The sequence below is a fragment of the Clytia hemisphaerica genome, unplaced genomic scaffold (genome assembly GCF_902728285.1).
Source record: "Clytia hemisphaerica strain Z4C2 unplaced genomic scaffold, Clytia hemisphaerica genome assembly, whole genome shotgun sequence".
NCBI classification, from domain to species: Eukaryota; Metazoa; Cnidaria; class Hydrozoa; order Leptothecata; family Clytiidae; genus Clytia; species Clytia hemisphaerica.
Window position 1 is genome coordinate 816399 of NW_027104192.1, and position 9201 is coordinate 825599.

Sequence of the window (9201 nt, forward strand, 5' to 3'; positions counted from 1 at the left end):
TCTTTACTGTGGATAGGAAGTAGTTATTGATAATGATGCAAAATCCACGTGGCTCTGACGTCATTTGATAAAAATCGGCGGGATTCTCGCTCTCTAAAATATCAGTAATGCCAAAAGAATAAAATGATGAAGTTGATGAATGATTATAAAAAAAGGTTATAGTCCATTCACTATCATCTGAGAAATGGTTTAGTACTATACAATCATGGTCGAAATATATTGACATTTTAGTGTATTTTAACGTTTTTCCGAATTTAAAGTTTTATTTAGATTTAAAGGGCGAGAATTGCTATTTTAGCACTTCCACTTTCATTCATTGAATGCTTCAAGTTTAGAGGGGTTCGGTGACTTCTAGGCTATATTCCAAGCCTTATTCGAGCAAATTTGAGCTTTAAAATCCTGAAGATCCTAAGGTCCTGAAACTCAGAGTTAAAACTCCCATTTTCAACTGTAGTTTAAGGCACTTAAAAATCATTTGTGGTTTTTAAATTTTCACCGGGAAATCCCCGTTGTCTCAAATGTTTTGTCCATGATTGTAGAATCTGTTTTTGTTGCTGTCGATGATAGTGGAAAGCAAGCGTTTCCAATGAAAAGATGTTAACGATTACCTAGCAGATAATGAATAGACTTTAACTTTGTTTTTTATTATGTATTCTCAGATGTCTTTTAAACAGTGGAGATCAACTGAGGAGGCAGGCAAATGTTTAAATTTCTTAACCCTATTCATCCTAGGCTTTTAGGGGCGGTTTAAAACTAGGGGGAGGGGGCTTTTCCTGTACCACTCCATAACTTTTGATCTAGTGGGTCTTTTTGGATGAAATTTGGAACACAAGATCCTTGCCTCCAATTACTGCGCGGGCATTTTTTGTCCGCTTTATGCCACTAAAACCGTCCCAGTCTTTTTTTTCACACCTATAGACAATAGAATAATGTGTCAAAAAAGGATTGGATCGAGTTTAGTGGGATAATTAAATAATTAAGTGGCACGCGCCTGACCGTGCGGCTACAGTCGAAAAGGCGTATTGAATACTCGATTTAAAAAGAGATTTTCGTCACTCGATCTTTTCAAACAAAATTTCTTCTCCTTAGTAATAATACAGGAACACCTAATGGTGATTAATAAAATTCATTTTTTCTTACCATTCATGAAATCCATAAATTTCGAATCACTATCAATAATTTCATCAAAATCGTTTTCAATTTCTTTCACCTGTTTGCGAAAGTCGACTTTCCCGTCAAAATAATTTGGGTCGGATAAAAGTTTAATGACTGTTTTGATTGCCATGTGTATAATCTTAAACAGCTCATCTTGTCCACCATTGATGTCTTTAAAATTATTACCAAGAGATTTGCTGCGATTACAAACAAAGTGTTCACATTCTTCGCGAGTTACATGGAATAAATTTCGCCATTTCAACATAACCTCAAGGCTTGCTTTTAGATTAGCCATATAACAAAGATTCGAATTTTCCATTGTAATAATATCACAATTCTTATCTTTGCCACTCAAATAAAACTCTTTGAAATCTTCAAATTTATCACGGCTGCATTTGACGCATTTCCCACATAATTTGCAGCATAATTTACCGCAGTCTGCCTTGTCGCAATTACACAATGGGCATCTCTTCATTTTATGTTTACAAGAGTTACAACATTTAGCACTATGGTGCACACCACATGTCCCTTTGTCTCTTTCAAAAAGAAAATCAGTTTCAATCAATAACTTTAACAATACCTGGATATCCAGATTATTAAATCCAATATCCTTTCTTAAATTATCTTTCTTAGGATTGTTATTGTCAAAAAACTTGTTAGTCGCCAATGAATATATTTTCTTTTTCTGACCATTGTATGTGTCTTTCATCCTTTTAGCAAAGGCTTGTGAAGGTGTTGCAGCAAGGTCATTATTGTGGTATGATGCAAAAGCTTCAACCAACAATGAACACAATGGTTGTAGTTCAGCAGTAATCTTCCATACCAGACCATGCAATTGTTTCCCATCCATGTCATTTGTTCATAAGTTTCATTGTCTTTATTATAGATAATATGCTTGTGTACTGTTTGTTATTGCTACCTGAAATTAGATGTACAAAATCTAGATGAATTATTTCTTCTATGGAAATTTTCACGTCCAAAGGAAAATGTAACTTCAAATTGATGAGAAAACAGATAAAATTGCTGGAAGTGATTAAATCCTTCGGTCCGGATGATATACACCCGAAAATGTTAGTTGAGCTGATTGACCATCTAGCCGAACCCCTGAGTATCATCATGAACAAGACCTTGTCTGAGGGAACAATACCAAAAGATTGGAAGATAGCACATGTTACTCCGATTTATAAAAACAAGGGTGCCCAAAACCTTGCGATAAATTATAGACCTGTTAGTTTGACTTCAGTAGTCTGCAAGTTAATGGAATCATTTATAAGAAAGCACATTATGAAGCTCATCTAACTGACGAAAAGCTTCTAACCAACAAGCAATACGGTTTCTCATTAGTCGCCACTCCACCGTCACACAACTCCTAAATTATTTGGACAAGTGCTGTGAAAGTATAGATAACGGTGGTGTTGTTGACACTATATATTTCGATTTTGCAAAAGCTTTTGATACTGTGAATTAGGGCAAAAGAGGGAACTTTCAAAAAAGAATTCCCGAAAATCAATAAGCGGGGGGGTTGGAATAAGAATGTCCTGGGTGGAAAATTTCCGAAAAATTAATTAGCGGGCCCCCCGGCTATTAGGTACCCGAGAGTAATTAAAAAGCTGAAAGGATATGGAATATCTGGAATCATCTTGAGATGGGTAGATTCTTTTCTGCCTGACAGAAAATAATTGGTTAAGGTTAACCAAACTCGATCTAAGACAGATGATGTTATCAGTGGTATTCCCCAAGGAAGTGTTTTGGGACCACTTCTCTTTGTTATCTACATCAACGACCTCCCAGACAATATGCTGTCTTCGATTCTCCTATTTGCTGATGACACGAAGATTTTCAGAGAAGTCGACTCGATTGAGGACTCATTGGCTATCCAACAAGACATACACAAACTTGAAAAGTGGTCAAATGACTGGCTATAAAGATTTCACCCAGATTAAGTGCCACTTTCTCACTCTCGGTAAATATTGGAATATTGTCCACGTGCACCCTTATTCAGTTAGAGGTGAACAACTTTAACATGTTTTTGTTGAAAAAAGATCTCAGTGTTCTGATAGACTCTGACTTATCCTTTGAAGAACATATATCAAAACAAGTGAAAAAAGCAAATTCCATTCTAGGAGTCATCAGAAGAGGTTTCGAAGACCTAAGCCTTAAAACTTTCTTCACTCTGTACACAACCTTTGTCCGGCCTCATCTCGAGTATGCCCAATCTGTATGGTCACCAAAAGTATGTAAGGACATCAACTTAATTGAGGGCGTTCAATGGCATGCCACTAAAATGGTCAGAAGGTTAAGTAATCTACCATTCGAGCAGCGCCTACGAAAACTTGACTTGCCTTCTCTCGAAGACACTTCGGAGACATGGTTCAGATCTACAAACACTTGCACTTCTACGAAAAGGGCACCACAGTTGGAAAGTTTATTCGCAGGGTGCGTCCATCTCGAATTTACGATTACGAACTGATACCAGGGATATGTTATAGCGTAGCTGGATAACACACATTTGAAAAAGCCTTGTTCTATCTCTGTCCCTGACATTAAAATTTGATATAAAATTAAACTTTTTTAGTTACAAATTCGTGAAATTTGGATTTCTTTTTAGCCAATGATTCTGCTGCTGCATTTATTGTTCATGATTAAAAACTTTTAATTATCAAGAGGGTCTGTAAAACATTGGTGAATGACAATTTAAAAGAATGAAAAACATTGTTTTCATTAGTAAAGTTATAAGAAATTTCTTCTGTAAGATTATAAATAGCTCTTTTTCATTTGAAATTCCGCGCTACACCGTGGGGTGCCTCACTTTCTAACTGATATTTTCATAGACTAGTAAACTAGTCGGTTATTACTTATAACCTTATAATAAAACTGTCAATCAAATAATGTAAACACTAATTAAATATTCAGCGTGCGTGAGAGAAAAGGAAAATAACCGACTAGAAGCTACTTCCAACGCCTTTTTTTCTTCACCTAAAATCGTAAGGAGACACATACAGATTTCTGTATGTCTGACCCGTGCGGGATTGCATTTATTTTTCTTTCTGTTTATTGCGTTTTTAGAAATGCTCATTTATTCATATGTTCCCATGTTCAATGTTACTATGAAATATGATTTAGTCAAAAAAGTTGGATGGATTCTCAAAAACCTAAAAAAAGTTGTAAAATTAAACAACGTTTTTTGAGGGAAGTAGCTTCTAGTCGTTGAAATTCAGAAAAGAGACGCAACTTCACCCCTTCAATTCTTTTTATTTATTAGAGCTTCATTTTTTGTATATGGGTCTGTTTTCAACGACTAGTTTACTAGTCTAATATTTTCAGATAGCAAGTCGGTATGTCTGATTATGGAAAAAATCTCAAGTCAATTGAAACAATATTTGTCAAAATATTTACATCCGAAATTTTTTAAGAGAAATCATGAAAGCTTCTCAAATTCATAACACACGTTGATAAAATTAGATTTCATTTACAAAGAAGCTTTTGGGGTATCTTTTGCAAATATTATTTTGATGAAAAGCGGGAACATCATAGCAAAATATATGCAAACGTACTGCATGAATACTTTGTCTGCTTAATTTTTCTTATAAAAACAGAACACTCAAGGGGACAGAGATGGATTTCTATTATGAACAGTTTACAATAGAAAAGACAAAGAAGCAATCCGCTAAGGAATTCTCGTCCTTCATCCAGCTACGCTTTAACATATCCCTGCTGATACCAAACTTTGCAGACGATGGATTCAGAGATGTCAAGACCAAGTCGTTTTATTATCGATGTGTGACACATGGAACCAGCAACCAAAAGAGACTAACCAAGGCATGGAACATACATTGCGCTACAAATCAAGATCTTTGTAATTGTAGATGATAGATCGGTTTAGAGGCCCTTGTGTGCCTGGACTGTAAATCTTCATTAAAAAAAAAAAAAAATTCTGACACCTTGACTAGTAAAAAATAGTTTGACAAAAATCCGGAGAGGGTGTGGAATTATCGGACACAGGTGTTCGTAACGTTATGAATTGATTGATATTGAATGTATGTTCAAACTGAAAAATAAATTTGATACAAATTGATCTAAGTTGATAAATTACAAATTTGATTGAAAAACTTACTTTAGAAAATTTGAGTTGACAAAGCCTTGATATAAAATAAAGTTTAGAAAATATTAGCTTACCAGCCTGCCAAATGTGAATTGATATGTGAAAATAATTCCAAATGGTTCAATGTAAATGTAAATGTAAATGTTCAAATGATCAATGCAAATGTTCAAATGATGTAGAAAACTTGATTCAAATTTATTCACTGAGTTCTTGAAAACATTCTGATCTCTTCATACCACACTCACGCCTTATGATATGTGATTGAATGAGAGTGCAAAAAGCTGAAAAGTGAGATCTGATATGCGAGCTCTCGAATGCTCACGGGAGACATTAATTGATAAATATAAAAAACTAATTGACAAATGACGTCATAATGACCTATGCGTATAAAAAAATTTTTTTTTTAATTGCTTTTCTTATAAATAAATAATATCTTTTGCACGTTCGTGCTACATTCCCCCAACGTGGAAAAGTGAAATATCCATCCAGATACAGTTCAGTTCTTGAACATTTTATTGAGTTCTTGCAAAACGTCCATTTCATCAACATGATGAATTACAACTAAATCTCTGACACATCTGGTAGTTTTACGTTTTGCAGTTTCATTTGAATTGACCCCGGAATTGACATACTCAACATCAACTTTACGAATTTTACCATCTTTACTAACATGAACAGTTTTTATTCTTCCAAGATGATATGTCTTCGCAATGGAAGAATCATTCTTAAGGAAAAGGACAATATCACCCTTTTTCAAGTGCTTGTCGTTCTTAAACCACTTTGGTTGTGAAATAAGCTTTGGAACATGTGAGATCAACCAATTTTCAAACCACGTGTTGAAGATGTCGATATTCGTTTGGATGATTTTGTTGAATGTTGATGGAACGTTGACTGGACCAATGGGACCTCTCTCGTTGTTGCGTCCGAGAAGAAGTCTGTTGGGTGTAATAAGGTCCATGCTTTCGAAATCAGATGTGATGGAACCAAGTGCGAGAGGCATGTTATTGAGACTGTTCGAAATCTCTGATGCCACCGTTTCCCATTGAAGGATTGATAATCGTGATTGAGAAATCGTCCTCTCGATCGATCTTGAAATCTCCTTGATTTTGCGTTCAACCTTTCCTTGGTAGTTGTGTGCACCAACTGGACTGATGTCGAATTCAATGGAGTAGTTGCGATGAAGCCTGGCTCGTAAGTCGTGGAAGTCGATTTTGACGTCTTCACATCCTTTGATGAGTTGGCTACCAGAGTCGATGAAGAGCTTCTGAGGATAACCATGGTGAGATGAAAATCGTACGAACGCTTGGATGAAGGCGACAGTGCTGTAGTCGTCCATGATCTTGATTGATGTAGCTGAAGTGGTCATGCAGCAGAAGACCGTCAACCAAAGCTTGATTGTTGATCGTCTGTGGTGATTGCAGTATGCCTTTACAGGCCCTGCAAGATCAATCTGAGAATAATAAAATGCAGGGGCAATTGTTAATTGAGGAGACGAGAGCTTGCCCATTTCAATGCTCACAGTCTTCTTCTCGATGTACCGACATCGAGTACAGTTTCGTTTGATACGTTTGACAATTTCACGTCCTTCAAGAACGTAAGCTCTCTTAAGGACAAAACGTAGAATTGATTCGTTACCACTGTGTTTCACTGTTTCGTCATAACAGTGAACCTCGTTGATGATGCTGTATGCTAAAGGCGAGTGTTTGTCGACGAGTGGAACGAAGAAGCTTGTTGATTGCAAGTCGTGCATTGATGATGCCATTGGAGTGACGATGTTGATGGCTTCTGTTGGTAGAAACCGTCCTGAGTAGTAAAGGATGCCACTGACTTCTTGGCTGATTTTGTTGTAGACAGATGGCTTGTTGAAATGTTTGACCTCCATCGTTGCTTTGCGAAAGAAATAATCTTCCGCTTGCTTGATGTCGTCTTTGGATGGACCATTGCTTGATTGATCGAACTTTGCTGTGGCTGATTTTGTCTTTTTCTTGTTGTTTGTCATCCATCTCATCTTCCTGATGCTCTTGATAACTATTGCTAAAACTCTAACAACAGTCTTGAATCGAAATTTGTTTGGATCAATTAAATAACCCGAGAAAGTGTATCTTGCTTTTACTTCCGATGGAACAACAAAGTTGACGTTGCATGTAACATCAAGAGGTGCCTTTAAGTCTATTGACTTTAATGCCTGTGTTTCTTTGTGAAACTCTTGAAAATCTTTACAGGTAAGAATAATTTCGCTTACCTTTTTAACAGGAAACTTGGATTCATCTTGGTGCATCCAGTCTTGGCCGACGAACCATTCTGAATTTGGCTGGACCTCTGATAACTGGACACCTCTCCTTGTTGCTAAGTCAGCCATCATTTGATTGGAGTCGATGAATCGCCAGTCTTCGATGTTTGTGAGTCGATGGACTTCGATTACTCTGTTTCGAACCCACTGCTTGAGTTGAAGCTCAGTGTTTGATATCCAATGAAGCACGATGGTGTTGTCTGTGATTTTCAAGCATCCCTTGTGATGTTGTTGGAATGCTCTCTTGACAACTTCACCAGTGTGTACGTTTATCAATGCTGCAAACATCTCTGCTCGAGGTTGTGTTGATGGTTGAGGAACGAGTTTTGATCGTGCAAATACAAGTTGTGACGAATACGTACCATTTCTCCTTTGAATACGAGTGTAGATGGCAGCACAAGCTAGTGATGGGCTTGCATCACCGAAGTCGAGGGTTGAGATGTCGAGATTGAGTGCATCTTCAGGAATGATTGTGCGGTGAAATTTGATGTCCTTGATTTCTTGGATCATGTCGAAGTGGGATGTCCATAGTGAGCGAAGTGAGTCTGGAAGGACGTCATCCCATTGAAGTTTGTGATTGACTAGTTCATGCAGATCGAGTTTGAGACCAGCAGTGATTGGAGTCATCTTTCCAGTTGGGTCGAAGATTTCAGATACTTTGGAAACGCAGTGTCTTCTTGTGAGTCGAGATGGAATTGTACCTGATGATTCTGTCGGTTTCTTCCCCCTTTGCTTTCGAGCAAAATTCATTTCGGAGATGTCAAGTGATAGTTTGTCGATCTTTGGGTACCAGACCATTCCCCCAACAGAAATAGACTTGCCATCATGTGAGAGAGCTTCAGGTGGGTCACTGCCACTGAAGGTAAATCCTTTGAGTCGAAACCCACCTTTGTTGACGACGATTTCTAAGCTGTCGGCGGTTTCCATGGCTTCCTGTAATGAATCTTCACCTGAAATGCAGTCGTCGACGTAAACGTCCTTGTTGACAACTTCGTTGACGCGAGGGTACTTGTCCTTTGAGTGGTCAGCTGTCTTTCGTAGGGCAAGTTCAGCCTGGTTTCCACTTGACTTTACCCCATAGATCAAGGTTTTGATGATCTTCTCTTGAGGTGGTTGGTTTGGATTGAGATCGGTTGACCACAAATACCTCTGGAGGCACCAATGGTTTTCGTTCAATTTAACCGTATTATACATTTTACTTACATCTGTATGATAACCAATGCGTCTGATACTCCAACGGATGAGGATTTCGATCATCTTATTCATGTTGTTGCGACCCTTGGCACAGATGTTGTTGAGGCTATATCCACTGCTAGTAGGCTGGGAGGCGTCAAACACTACTCGACAGGGTGTTGAGATGGAATTGGTCTTCCAAACTGCCCTCCATGGAATGAAGTTCTGGACTTGGTTGTTACATAATTTGATTTGTTGTTCGTTAGATAGATTTTTGACAAAATCGACATGTCCTAAGTCGTGGAGCTTTTGCTCGGAGGCGATGACGTCATTCTTGTCGATTGGAAATTTTGACAACTTCTTCACTTGTTGCTCGTAGACTTTGAGTGCTTTCCATCGATTGGGATTGAGTTTGACTGTCGGGTCGTGTAACAAAGGAAGAGATGCGATGGTCTGATGCTTTTCGAAGTCGACTTTGACG